This window comes from Elephantulus edwardii, unplaced genomic scaffold (genome assembly GCF_000299155.1).
Source record: "Elephantulus edwardii isolate Elephantulus edwardi_28Jun2011 unplaced genomic scaffold, EleEdw1.0 scaffold00089, whole genome shotgun sequence".
NCBI classification, from domain to species: Eukaryota; Metazoa; Chordata; class Mammalia; order Macroscelidea; family Macroscelididae; genus Elephantulus; species Elephantulus edwardii.
Window position 1 is genome coordinate 8075342 of NW_006399839.1, and position 15231 is coordinate 8090572.

General features: G+C 50.4%; 1 protein-coding gene across 1 annotated transcript in view; it reads left to right on the forward strand.

Annotated features, from left to right (window-relative positions):
- KIAA1671 (KIAA1671 ortholog) overlaps positions 1-15231 on the forward strand; it is a 149903-nt gene that overhangs the window by 16651 nt on the left and 118021 nt on the right. The window lies entirely within an intron of this gene.

A 15231-nucleotide genomic window follows, 5' to 3' on the forward strand; every position in this document is an offset into this window, starting at 1 on the left:
AGATGTTGTCGGCAGTCAGTGATAGGTTCAGTGCTCTACTCCAACACTAGGAAGCTCTGATGGCTTAGTGGTAAGACGTTGCACCCTGCAAACCAAAGGTACATGGTTCGAATCCTCTAGCTTCTCTGTGGGAGAAAGTCTCCTCCTGTGTAATTCACAGCCTCTGAAAAACCTGCTGGAAGGTTGACTGTGAGTTAGTTCTGGCTCAACAGAACATCATTGTCCAACTTGCACAGGCAGCAGAGGTGATGGAAAAGACCATGTCTTGGGTCAGGTGCACCTTAGTCCTTAAAGTGATATCCTTTCACTGTAACACCTCAAGGCAGTCCTTGGCAGTGTGTTTGGCCCTTGCAAGACACCATTTGTGTTCATGACAGTTGTGTCCGTGGGTGTTGATTGCAGATCCAAAATCTTTGACAGCTTCAGTCTTTTCTCTGTTTATCGTGATGTTGCTTATTGATATAGACGGAAGAAGATTTATTTTCTTTACGTGGAGATGCACCCCATCCTGGAGGCTGTATGTAGCCTCTGATGTTTATCAGGCAGTGTGTCAGATCCTCTTCAGCAAACCGGGTGTGGCATCAGACCGTGTTCATGAGTCTCCCTGTGGTCCTGATGCCACTTTCAGAGTCCAGTTTGGTGAATTATTTGTCTGGCACACAGAGTGAGTTAAGTACGGCGACAGGATGAGATCCAGACACACAGCTTTGCAGATGTCAAACCATGCAGCACCTCCTCATTCTGTCCCAGTGACTGCTTTTCTGTATCTGTAGGTTCTGAATGCGCACAGTTAAGTGTTCTGGAATTCCCGCTCTCCTCGGTGTTATCCCTAATTTGCTGTGATCCACACTCAGATACTTTTGTACAGTCAATAAAATGCAGGCAGACACCTTTCCAGTATACCCAGCTCGTAGTCAAGATTCATCTGAGGTCAGCAGTGATTACATCCTCTTCTGAACCCATCTGGAATTTCTGGCAGTTCCGTATCTCTTTGCTGTGTTTTTGCATTATCTTCACCAAAGTTTTCCGCGCATGTACTGTCAATATTTCGGCTCAGTAATGTCTGAATTCTGCAGGCCCACCTTTTCTTTGGAAAGGGCACAGTTGCGAATCTTTTTGCGTCAGCTGGGTGGACATCTCTCATCCACAGTGTGAAACATTTCGTTTGGTGTTCCGGGATGGCCAAGTCAAATGTTATTTCCGTTTTCAGCTTTTAAAGTCTCAAACTTGACGGTTTTGCTCCATTTTGCAGTCCCCCCAGCAGTATATACGAGAGTTCCCATCCCTCTGTATCTTCACCAGCATTTGTTGTTTGCTGGCTTACTGAACTTTGCCATGAAAACTTGCTTTTCTTTCTTTTTTTTTAAATATTATTTTGTGTATGTGTACCATCAAATCAGATCTGACTGGTACAGGAGGAGACTGCCCCTCCTTTTCCAGCAGAGCATCTGGTGGACTCGAACTGCATACCCCTGGGATTGCAGTGCAGCTTCTTGCCTCTAGGCCGCCAGAGCTCCCTGGAAACTTGCATTTTCAAATGTGGAAACAGATTACTTGTTTCTAGAAATGAGTATGTCATCTTTAGTTTTGGTTGCTTCCTTCCATTCTGAGAGCCCAGTCAGCCTACCGAAATTTAGGAAGTGTCTGCAATGTTTACATTGTTGTTCTGTCGCTTTAGAACCTACTCATAGCTGACCCCCATGGAGCAGATGGTGGATTCGAACTGCAGTCCTTTGGGTTGGCAGCACCGTTCCTTACCACTAGGCCACCAGGGCTCTCATAAGCTCCCTCTTACCTAGGTCGATAGCATTCACAAGCACTGCTGTTCTCATCAGGTTTTTTTGTTTTATTTTCTCCCACTTCCCTGTCAAATCTATGAGTGACATTCGTGCTTACAAAGACGGCCGCATGGTGCCAGGAGGTGATACCACGCCTTGTTTTATCGGTGAAGCAGTAGAGCTGGGGCTGAGTGGAATGTGCAAACCTGCGCTCAGGCAGCTCGGAGGCCCCAGGCGGTGAAAAGGGCTGACACACCGGGCTGCTCACTAAAAGGTGCAAAGTTTGACTCCACCCAGAGGTGCATCTGAAGAAAGTCCTGGCAATGTATTTCTCAGAACTCCTTGAAAGCCATCATTCATCGGTGCCAGCTGGTTTTGAAGGGAGGGCTCCCCGGGAGCGACGCATCAAAGCATCGTTTAAGTAAGAGATTCTAGACGCGGCCCTGGGGTTCCTGCTTCCAGCAACTTGATGGAACGTGGGTGCTTCTCCCTGAGCACACACAGCTACGAAACACCTGCTAATCCTTCAACACTTGGAATAACCGTTCCCTCTCTGCTAAGACCTCCCCACCTGGGGTCAAGCCCTGCCTCCTCCAGGGGCCCGACTCATGGGTAGATTAAATGAGGGGACATACAAGGGAGCTCTGGTGGCTTAGTGGCAAGAAGCTCCACTGCAATCCCAGAGGCATGTGGTTCAAATCCACCAGATGCTCTGCTGGAGAAGGAGGAACAATCTCCTCCTGTGCCAGTCAGATCCGATTTGATGGTACACACACACACACACACACACACACACACACACACACACAATTTAAAAAATAAAAAGAAAATGAGGGGACATATAAGGTGCCCAGGATAGGCCGGGCACATAAACAGGGCTCAGTGAACAGCAGCTGTGCGAACCCCCTGGAATTGTTGAGCTTCCCTCCAGTTTATCATTGTACTCAGCTACGACCCCGGTGCCCAGGACAGTGCAGGACACGCGAATAAATATATGCAAAGACTGAATCCCCCAGACTCTCGAAGCCAGCCACAAGGTCCTTCCACCGTTCCCCAAATATGCTCCTTACTCCATCTCCATACTCCGGCATGTGCCCGTCCTTCTTTTTAGACAGGCCTTTCTGTCCTCTGTTCTCCTAACTAAACCCTCCAGGCTGTTTCTCTGGACCCTGCCCCAGTCTGTGAACTCTGGGGAGCTGAGGAGAGGAACTTCCCAGGCCCCTCAACACTCAAGGACTCACATGTAGAAGATCCCCTAAGGAGATCTTATGATTAAAGGGTCTAACAGAGGCTGACCGAAGGGCTTGTGGAGCTAAGAGAATGTTCTTGAGGTGACCAGAACTCTGCCCTCAGCTGGTGTCCTCAGGGCCACGGGAGGGAACGCTGACAAGACATGGGGCACTGGTCACAGTCCACACCTGAATCACCTTGTTTTATGATCCCTGACTGACTGCTGAGCAAGAGATTGCAGATAGAGAAACCAGCTGCGGCACGTGGGCCTGTGGATAGTGAATGGAGGAGCCCCACAAAGGGCTGGCCCGGGGACCCCAATGCCCGAAGGGCACCCCTGAACGAAACAGGAGGGTGGAGGCAGTGAGCGCCTCACCAGGGAGAGAGTCAGAGAGGTCCAGGCCCAGACCGTCAGCTCACATGGGACTCTGAGCAAGACATCTTCCCTCTCTCTCCAAACCCCGATTTCCTTAATGGCAGAATAAGTGGGGCAGGTGATGTCTAAGATAGAGAATGTCTTCCTGTCTCGTCACTAGCTCTGTAAGAGAATGCAGAGGGGGAAACTGACGTTGTTGTTGTCAGGTGACGTTGAGTCGAGTATGACCCGTCGCTAACAACAGATCTGAACCCTGTCCTGTCCTGTGGCGGCCTCATCACTGTGCCACAGTAGAGCCCATTGCCGCAGCCCCTGTGTCAGCCCACTTGCCTGGCGCTCTTCCTCTATTTCAACAACCCTCTGCCTTTCCAAGCATGATGTCCCTCTCCGGTGGTTCCGTGGTAGAATTCCCGCCTTCCTGGGGGGAGACCCGGGTTCACTTCGCGGCCACCACCCATCAGTCAGCGAGGCTCCCGTGTTGCCAGGATGCTGTGTAAGTTTCAAAACTAAGACCAGGAAGAAAGGCTTGGCAATCTAAAAATGAAAAAGGGAGCCTTTGTGATATGAAAAAACCAATGAACAAAACCAGAAGATAACAAACAAAATATTGAGCCATTGCAGATCCTGTGCACCCCCCCATGGTCCAGTCCTGAAGATGGTAGAGGCAGGGCTGGGCACTTATTAAACCAGCAAACAACACATTGATTGTCCAGGAGATCCTAACACGTAGCAAACGTGTAAGACAAGGTAGAACTGCCCCCTTGGGGGTTCAAGATTGTGACCTTTTCAGAAGCTGGCTGTCACATCATTCTTCCCACGGAGCAGGTTGTGGGTTTGAACTGCCAGCCTTTTGGTTAACAGCTGAACGCGTAAGCATCCTTCCGCCAGCTGTCCTCTGCTCTTGTTGCTATGGCGATGATGTTGCATTTTCTAGGGACCAGCGTCGTGCCAGCACCATACAGACAGCATCCCATTTGGTCCACACAAGCCCAGGGGGTGGCGGTAGTGGTGCCAGTGTGAAGATGAGGCCATTGACGCTTGCTGCCCCTATTTCCTGGCACTGAAGAGCAACGATGTCAGTCTGGAGACTAAGGTGCACCTGATTCAGACCATAGTCTTTGCAGTTCCTTGCTATGCATCAGAAAGCTGGACAATGACTAGGGAGGACAGAAGGAGAATTGATGCTTTTGACCTGTGGTGCTGGAGAAGAGTCTTGGATATTCCATGGACTGCTAAGAGAACAAACAGGTTTGACCTAGAGAGGGTTAAACCAGGCTTCTCCTTGGAGGCAAAGACTCTAAAACTTCGTCTGACATACTCTGGACATGTTGCAAGGAGGGATCAGTCCTTAGAGAGGGACGTCATGCTTGGGAGGGTGGAGGGACAGCTCAGGAGAGGAAGACCCTCGATGAGATGGATCGATTCAGTGACGGGGGTAATGGGGGTAGATGTGTTGGAGATTGGAACAGGATAGAGCAGGGTTTATGGCTGATGTACATAGAGTCGGTATGAGTCGTGGGCGACTCGACAACATATAACAGTAACAACCTCATTTAGCTAGACCTGATGTGTGGAGGCCCATGCTTTTATTTCAGAGGTGTTGAACTGAGGCCCAGAGAGATGTGGTGACTGAGCCCCAGGACACACACAGCAAGGAAACAGCGATACCGGGATGGAGCCCAGGCCTGTGGAATTCTAGAGTTCTTTCTAGTTGGCTGACCGGAAGGGACATCTCCCGAGAGTGGGGACCTGGCTTGGAAAAGGATGACATTAGATTTCATTTCAGGAGCATAGCCCAGCGCTGCAGGGGCTCTCTGTGGGCTCCTGGGGACTGGGGCTGCAGAGAGTCCCCAGCTGGACACTGACCAGGAGGCCAAGGGGGGACACCTGTCACCACCACCCTGGCCCCTTTGGAGTTCTGAGACCAGCTGGTGCACGCGTGCCCTCTGGTGGACACCTGCGGGATTGTAGCTCGAGGTGTGTCCTACTGGGGAGGGCAGCCACGTGGCTGTCCAGCGCCTTTTCCTCTTACTAACCTGTTCAATCCTAACAACGCATTGTTTCCTTTGTCTGTGGCTTCCTCTGGGGGACGTTCTGTTTGTGAGCATGTCCCCAGTAGGAATAGTTTGTGATTTTTCTCTTGCTGTACTTATTCTGGGTTAGGAATATTCTCTCCTCCTCATGTATTGCTGTAGTCTGTCATTTCTGGACATTTGGGTGGTTTCCAGTTTGGGACAATGACAGCTAGTGCCACCATCCTTGGCAATGTCTTTTGACAGTCATCAGGAGTCATGCCTGCCAGGAGTATAAGCAAAGGTGGATTGCTGAATGGCACGGGGTGTATATCTTTAACCCCAACATATACAAGGTGCACCTGATCCAGGCAGTGTTGTTGTTATGTGCCATCGAGTCGGTTGCGATTCCTAGAGACCCTGTGTACAAGAGCTCTAAATGCTGTTCTATCCTGTGCCAACCTAGCCATCTCACACGCACTCATTCCCACCGCTCCAGTCACAGAATCAGTCCATCTCATCGAAGGTCTTCCTCTCCTTCGCTGCCCCTCTACTCTGCCAAACATGATGACCCTCTCCAAGGACCAGTCCCTCTTTGCAACATGCCCAACATATGTCAGACGAAGCTTCAGAATCCTTGACTCCAAGGAGCATTCTGGCTTCACCCTCTCCAGGACAGACCTGTTTGTTCTCCTAGCAGTCCATGGTATATTCAACACTCTTCTCCAGCACCACAGCTCAAAGGCATCAGTTCTCTTTATGTCAACCCTATTCACTGATCCAGGCAATAGTTTTTGAAATTACTTGCAATGCATCAGAGAGCTGGACAGTGATTAAAAATGACAGAAGAATCATCAATGCCTTTGAGCTGTGGTGTTGGAGAAGAGTGTTGAATATACTATGGACTGCTAAGAGAACAAACAGGTCTGTCCTGGAGAGGGTGAAACCAGGCTGCTCCTTGGAGGCAAGGATTCTGAAGCTCTGTCTCACATACTTTGGGCATGTGGCCAGGAGGGACCAGTCCTTGGAGAGGGACGTCATGCTTGGGAGGGTGGAGGGATAGCGCAGGAGAGGAAGACCCTTGATGAGGTGGGTTGATTCAGTGACTACGGTACTGGGGGTAGGTGTGTCAGAGAGAGTGAGGTTGGCTCAAGATAGAGCAGGGTTTAGGGCTGTTGTACGTAGGGGCGTTATGAGTCACAGGCCTCCGTAGGACACCTCTCACACGTGGAGTCCCGCACCGTGTGTCCTTTTCTGACTTCTTCATTCACTGAGCACGTCTTGGAGGTTGATCCACGCGGCGCCATTTATCAAGGCTTCATTTCTTTTTTTGGTGGTGAGGAAAATGTATATTTAGAACTAGCCAGCTGGACTCACTTTGGATGATCCCAATTTTGCTGGCAACATCTAAAGCAGAAAACTTCATTCCTTGTGCCATGTCACGGAAAGCACAGTCAGGCACTTCATCTGGCTGGTGAGTTCTGCTTTCGGACGAGATGCAGCGGATGTTAACACTGATCAGTCTTGTTCCATGGCCTCTTGCTTTCTTGCTTTCTTGCTTGCTTGCTTGCTTGCTTGCTTTCTTCTTTCCTTTCCTCCCCCTCCTTCCTTCCTTCCTTCCTTCCTTCCTTCTTTCTTCTTCCTTTCTTCCTTTCCTTCCTTCTTTCTTCTTTCTTTTCATTCATTCATTCATAGATACATACACTTTTATTTACAAAATTTGAACATAGCGTTTTTCCGACCATAGTCTTCCAATTTCCCTCACCGCCCCCCCAAATTGTACAAATTGTAATTAATCCCCCCCATACATCCTCATCCCTTTGCTTTCATTTCCATCCCCCCCCTGGATTCCTATACTCAGGTTTTATACAATATTTTTCTTGTGGGACTGAGTTAGCTCACTCAGCATAATGCTCTCCAGTCCCTCCCAAGTTAGGTAATAATTTACAAAATCGTTACTCCTGCGTGCTGCGTAGTATTCCATTGTGTGAATGTACCATCATTTCTCAGTCCATTCGATTGTGGTTGGACATCTGAGCTGTTTGCATGTTCTTGTGACGGTGAGTAATGCTGCTGTGAACATTGCTGTGAACATTGGCGTACAAGTCTCCGCTCAATTCTCATTTTCTCAGGGTGTATTCCGAGTAGTGGAATAGCTGGGTCATGTGGAATGTCTATGTTCAGCTTTTTTTAGGAAGCTCCAAACTGCTTTCCAGAGTGGTTTTGCCATTTTACAATCCCACCAACTAAGAGTTCTTATCTTGGCGAGCTCTGGTGGCCCAGTGGCAAGAATCTGCACTGCAATCCCAGAGGTGCACGGTTCGAAACCACCAGATGCTCTGCTGAAGAAGGAGGGACAATCTCTTCCTGTACCAGTAAGATCTGGTTTGACGGTACACACATTAAAAAAAAAAGAGTTATTATCTCGTCCATGGCCTCTTCGATGTTAACACTGGTGAATCTTGTTCTCTGTGTGTTCTCATCTGATGTTAACCCCAGTGGCCCTTGTTCCATGGCCTCTTCTGAACCCACCAGCTTCTGTTACACTCTTTTTCCCTCTTCTACTTGAACTCTCTTTTTCTTTACTCTCATTTCCCTAGGATTGAACTTTCCAAAGCATTAGTATTAGTATTCAACACTTGTCTCACTATCTGTTTACTAGGGAATTAAAAACCAAAACAAATCAAAACAAAACAAAAACACACCAGAAACCAACACCAAATAGCCCAGAAAACTTTGTTTCTCTGTATGGTCAAGTATTATTGCTTTGCACGGCATCACCTTTTTCTTCACCCATCCATCTGTTGATGGATATTGTGGTGTTGTGTTTTTGTTTATTTTCATGGAGATTTGAGAATCTTTGTATTGGCTGTCATCATCTTTACACGCCAGCATTTTTATGACCCCATTCTACTGTCTTTAAACTCTTTATGGTTCTAAGTGCCGCCTGAAATTAGGGAGCTCTGATGGCCTAGTGGCTGTGAAGTTGCCCTGCCAACCCAAAGGCAAGTGGTTCAGATCCACCAGCTGCTCTGGGGGAGAAAGTTGGGCAATCTCCTCTCATGTTTCTGAAAACCTGCTGGAGGGTCAGCTAGGAGTTGGTTCCAACTTGAGAGCAGTGAACAACTCCCTGGAATCACCTTGATATTTATTTTATTTATTGTTGGTTTCTTGCCTCCTTCCCCCTCCTCCAAACCGGATTTGCAAGATGGAATGGTTGCTTTACCTGTTCACCTCGGGGTTTTCTGCCCTTAGAACAGAGAATGATGCAAAGGTGTTCCTGAAAATTCTCAGCAAATGCCTGTTGACTGACAGAATGAGTCCCTAGCTGAGTTGGGGAGACAGATACAGGTACAAGCAGCCTGGTCTAGCATTGTAGGGAACCAGAAAGATTTGGGGTCCTACTGAGGCTGGGTTCCTGAGAGCCTCGGAGCCAACTGAAGCTGGGTTTCTGAAAGACTCAGGAGCCCACTGAAGCTGGGTTTCTGACAGGTGGGTAGAAGATGACCAGGTAGCGAGAAACAAAGTTTGTAAGGACAGCCATGCCGAGGAACAGCTTGAACGATGGCTAAGAGGCTCAACTGTGTGTGTATTACCATTGAGATTTATCCATTCCAGAGAGTTCTGAGAGGGGGTCCTCTCTTGGGACATTGGTCCTTCTCATACCAGGGACAGAGAGAAGGTTTGGGAGGGAAGTGGAGAGTGTAATGACGGGACAAAGCCAGAGGCCAGCTGCTCATTGCCTGCAGACACCTGAGCTGCAGGTGATTCGTAAGTGCCAGGCCTGGCACAGACCACCTGGTGCTCTCAGGGGTTTTGAATGCAGAGCTGCAGGTCCTTACCTGGCAGATCTGAAGCAGAGCCGTTCCCAGAGGCCAGGCAGGAGTGAGGGGTTGGTGGTACACAGAGGGGCTGTGGTATGTGCTCCCAGAGGTTTCTTTTCTCTCTCATCTCCCCATCTTTGCGGGCAGCCACTTTACACACTGCCTGTGCATTTGCGCTGATGGATCTTGGGTCCGGCTGTCTCAGGCCCTTCCCCGCCCCGGTGCCCATTTGCCGTGTGTCCTTTGTGAGTTAATGAACTTTTCTCACAAAAATATAGGTGCGCTAACAGTACCTACTTCACTGGGCTCTTCGAGAGATCAGTGGGTTCATCCGTGCACCTTCCGGACAACCGCCCATGGTGTGCTTTCAACTCTTGCAAATGTCCAGCAACAAATGAATGAATTGAGAAATGATGGTACATTCACACAATGGAATACTATGCAACACGCAGGAGCAGTGACTTTGTAAAGCATTACCTAACTTGGGAGGGACTGGAGAGCGTTATGCTGGGTGAACTAACTCGGCCCCATAAGGATAAGTATTGTATAAAACTTCTATTGTAGAATGAGTATAAGGATCCAGGAGGGGTGGGAGAGACTGGAAGCAGAGGATAAACTAGTTGTTGTGTTGTTGTTGTTGTTGTTATGTGCCATCGAGTTGTTTGCAACTCATAGCGACCCTGTGTATAAGAGCCCTAAACGCCGCTCTATCCTGTGCCAACCTCACTGTCTCAAACACACTCATTCCCACCACTCCACTCACAGAATCGATCCATCTCATCGAGGGTCTTCCTCTCCTGCACCATCCCTCCACTCTCCCAAACATGATGTCCCTCTCCAAGGACCAATCCCTCCTTGCAACATGCCCCCCCCAAAAAACAAAACAACAAAAAACCAGAACAAACAAGCTCCTTCCCATTGAAAGAAGGTATTTTTCCTTCTGCAGTGTTTAGAAGTCACCACCAGAGGACAGGATGGAGCCACGAGCAAGATTTTCCCTCCCCTTTAATTTTTTTAAAAAATTGGTTGTGTTTTTTGTTGTTGTTGTTTTTTAGGTTAAAACATATTTATTTTTTTAAAAACCATAATCAGAATAATCAGTCAAAGTGTCTGACTTCCTTATTACACCCTTGTTTTCCTTCCTAATGTTTGTGTGTTAGTCCTGGTGGACCTGAGATTTAATTGTGAGTGACTTTTGATGTAGGGAGCTCGGATGGCCTAGTGGCAAGAAGCTCTGCTGCAATCCCGAAGGCAACCGGTTCGAGGCCACCAGCCGCTCTGCGGGGAGAAGGATGAGTTAACTGCCTCTGAAAACCCGCTGGAGGGTCAGTTATGGGTCGGTTCTGACTGGACGGTACCCAACAACAGCTGATAGGGTAAGGAGGCACTGTGGATGGAAGGATTTGGAAAAGACGACCCTTGTAATTGTTTGTTGCCATCCAGCTGAAATTGACGCAGATCTGACCCTCCAGCAGGTTTTCAGAGGCTGTAAATCGCCCTGGAGGAGACTGCCCATCTTTCTCCCACAGAGCAGCTGGTGGATGCCTTACCCACGAGGCCACCTGAAAGCTCCTAAGGTCAGGCAGTAGTTCACTTCATCGGCGAAGGCTTGGGCTGTAAGCAGACACTGAGCGTTTCGGCTTGGGCCTCTGCCATTTGATTCACACCCAAATAGATTCTTTCAAATGTCCTTAGAAAAATTGGGTTGTTTTGAGTGCACGTTTACAAATGTTGTTGACTCTTATTCAGCCATTGATCGTTGGTGGTGGTGGTGTTATGTGCCGTTGAGTCACTTGCGACTTGTAGTGACCCTGTGTACAGCAGCTCTGAAGTCTGCTCTATCTTGAGCCAATATCATTGCCGCTGACACACCCACCCCCAAACCCCAGTCACTGAATCAATCAATCCATCTTATCCAGGGTCTTCCTTCCTCTCTTTCTCTGTCCCTCCACATTCCCAAGCATGATGTCCTTCTCCAAGGACTGGTGTCTCCTTGCAACATGTCCAAAGTATGTCAGACGGAGCCTCAGAATCCTTGTCTCCAAGGAGCAGTCTGGTTTAACCCTCTCCAGGGTGAATCTGTTTGTTTTCTTGGCAGTCCATGGTACACTCAATACTCTTCTCCAGCACCACAGCTCAAAGGCATCAATTCTCTAGTTTGTTTTATAACATTCACTTTAATTGATTAATGTAATGAATTAATTCTAATGTCCAGTCCACCCCTTATTGTGAATGGTCTTTCCTGTCACCCAGTGTGCCACCCATTTGTTGTGGTTGCCACGTGCCATCAAGTCAGAGCCAACTCAGAACTGACCCTCCAGGGGGTTTTCAGAGGCAGTAAATTGCACAAGAGGAAAGTGCCCATCTTTCTGCCATGGAGCATCTGGTGGATTTGAACCGCATGCCTTTGGGTTGGCAGCACAGCTCCTTACCAACCATTAGGGCTCCCTGTTCAACATTTCAAAAACCAGTTTTTTGGTTTTGGTGTTTGGGTTTTTTTTTTTTAGCTGTTAAGTTAGGAACAACCAACAGCTCCGTAGGAGAGATAACCAGTCTCCTTCTATGGTGTTTACGGTCTCAGAGAGCCAGTGAAGGGTCAGCTATGTGACAAGGTTCTGGCTTGACCACAAGGAGTTGGAGTTTTGTTTTGAGGAGCTCTGCTGGAAGGGCGTATTGCATGTTGTGCTGATTGAAAGGTCAGTGGTTCAAATCCACCAACTACTCTACGGGAGAAGAGATGAGCTTGGACTTGGTTCTGAGACTGCAGGACAGCCAGGGGAGGACCTCCAAGGTGGACGGAAGTGACGTCCACCATGGCCACGTTTGTGCTCATGGGCCTGCTTCAGCGTGGATGGTGGGGAAGGGCCCTAGCCTCACCCTGCTCACTGGGAATCGAGTGTGAAATAGTGTGTGGCCCCTGAAGGTCTCACATCCACCCTCAGATATCCTCTCCTGCCCCAGTGTCGCCCCACCTGGGCCCAGTTCCCTGGACAGGGGCTCACAGGAGGTCCTTTTCCAGCCTTGAGTGTGAGGAGGGCCAGGGGCATGGACACCGGTCCTTCCTGGCTGGGAATTTGGTCACGGGGTGGGGCTGGGGTCTCTGTGGACATTCCTGCCCACAGGCAGATATGTGGTGGGAGAGGGTGCAGCCAGGGTGCCCCTCTCGGCAGGGGTGCTGAAGCTCCGTCTCACAGACTTCAGACACGTTAGGAGAGGCCACTCCTTGGAGAGGGACTCCATGCTCGGAAGGGTGAGGGTCAGTGAAAGAGAGGAAGGCCGTCAACCAGATGGATCGACCCAGAGACCGCAGCAGTGGGCACACGTGTGTCAGAGATGAGGAGGACGGCACAGGACACGGTTCAGATCTGTGGTTCAGAGGCTCGCTGTGAGCGGTGACGAGCTCAGCGGCACCCAACGGCAGCGATGCCCTGCTTGCCTTGTTTGGCATTAGCTCTGCTCTTTCTCTTGGATTTTGTTTTGTTTTTATGTCCTTTGTGTGCTGTCTCCACCGTCATCTCTCTGCCCCCCACCCCTCCGACACCCTCCAGTGTTCTCCCCACCTGCGCTCTGTTCTGTGGCCCTGTCCGCCTCTCAGGCCATCTGTCTCACTGACTTTCTCTTGGGCTCAGTCCTTTTCCTCAGAGAGGGGTGAGATCTTGACTCTCTCTGGGTCTCTCTCGGTTTTTCACATTTCTCCCCGTGTTGTTTACCCATCTCCTTTCTCCACACGCCGCCAGCTCTGTGAGTCTTCTTTTTCCTCCTCGTTCCGGAATCTCTTTCCGGCTACCCAAGTCTCTCTGGTTCTCTCCATCTTGTCCCGTCTCTGCCACCGTTTCTGCTCCTTCCAGCCTGTCCCGTGTGTGTGTGTGTCTCTCTCTTTCTCTCTTCCTTCCTCCCTCTCTCTCTCTCTCCCTCCCTCCCTCCCTCTCTCTCTCTTTCTCTTGTTCTCTCTGCCTGTCAGTTACCGAGTGCCTGATTCCCAGACTTGACTGTCACCTGCTCAGACACCAACAGCCCCGCCACACAAGGTGAAATGTCCAGCTGAACTGTCTGTCAGGAGGCCCTAATGTTCTGGTTGTACCATCAGCTGGGACTGTCAGTCAGTCAGTCAACAAGGCAGAGTTCTGGCTGTCAGTAAGTCAGAGGTCAGGGCCCAATCTTCTGGCTGTACTGTCAATCACAGTCAGTCAGAGATGAGAATCCAACCTTCTAACTTTACCGTCAGCCCGTCAGTCACAGATCAGGGCCCAGCCTTCTGGCTGTCATGTCAATCATCTAGTCAGAGATGAGGGCAGGACCTTCTGGGGGTATGTCAGTCAGCCGGAGCTCAGGTCTGACCCTCTGAGTGTACGGTCAGCCGGTGCCCACACAGGCCCGACCTCGTGACTGTAGTCAATCAGGGATTGAGACCCACCCCGAGAGCTGTACTGTCCGCTCGCCCCCAAACAGGGCCTGGTTTCTGACCGGACTCTGTCAGTAGGACAGCCTCGCCTGTTGTGCCATCGTGGGGCCTCAGCTCACTGCCGGCCAGTGACCCCACACAGGCGGAACGTGGGGCCTGGAGTGTCAGCAAAGCTGCAGGCCTGTTTTCAAAGTGTTCTGAAGCTGGCGCTGTGGTTTCCTCCACTGCTGAACTCAGCTCACCCCACTGCAGCTCCCACAGGTCAGCGGGCTTCCTGTGTGCAGCCCGGCCTGGAGCTGGGGCTCAAGTGTGTGTGCTGCACAGACGGACGGGTGTCCGGGGAGCCGGGGGAGGGACCACGAGGCAGAGCTGCAGGCTGGGAGGCAGGGGCCCAGCTCGGAGCCCCGACATCCCCCACCTGGTCCCGCTTCCCTCTGTCTCCGCCTCACCTCCCCGTTTTCAGAACAACGAAGCCCTGCTGAGCTCATCATGCCAGCCTCGGGGTGTCCCTCAGCGCCCGGTGTGAGGGGCGTTGGGCAGGACGTGGGCCCGGCCAGGCCCGAGTCGGTCACCACCTCACAGTCCAGCATCCGGGCTCTCTTGGCAACTCCTCCTGCCTTCCTGAACCTCTGTTTCCTCATCTGGTTGGGGGAGCTGGCCCTCCCGCCTTTGGGATGCACTGTGAGAACAGCACTAGATGCTTTGGTATTATTTTAACCCCTCAAATTCTCAAGCCCCTCAAAGGCAGGGATGGTTCATCCCATTACACAGAAGGGACAACCGAGGCTCAGAGAGCGGCGGTGGCCTGCAGAGGCCATGCTCATGTGAAGGGAATGTCAGCAAAAGATTGCCTTTGGCTGGTGCACTATTCAGTTTTAGGCTCTGAAATAGGTGCTCCCCACCTGTAGCCCCATGTGTGGTCAGCAGGTCATGACTTCAAGCCTACCTTCTCCCCCGCCCTTCTCTTCCCACCATGTGCTGCCCTCGGGGATCGGAGAAGCTAGTGCTTGTGGCTAGGAAGTTAGTGCAGCCTGCGCTGAGTGACCACCTTGCTGTGTGGCGTTGGCCCGGTCACCCGCCCTCTCTGAACCCTTGATCTTGAGTTCTCTCTCTGAAACGAGGACTGGGACAGGATGGTTCTGAAGCTTCAGTGAGGTGTGAAGGGACGTGACTGATATCAGGAGGGGCAGCAGTGGGAACCGATGAGAGCCTGGGTTCACGATTTCCTGTCCTTGTGGTTTGTGGGGGGAGCCACACACGCACACCCCACAGACATTCGCACCCTCATAGCACACACATTCACGCCCTGGTGAGATACACTCATCCACGTTCATGCTCTAACACACACACACACACACACCTGCATACATACACACTTCCGCTCACGGACCCCGCCACTCACACATTCATATGACAAACACACCAATACACACACACCTACATACATGCTTCCTCTCACGGACCCCACCGCTCAAACATTAATACGCATATACACACTAACACCCCCCTCCCCCGCATCATACACACTTCCACTCATGGACCTTACCGCTTACACATTTATATGCTATACACACTCACACACACCCCCACACACACACACACACACACA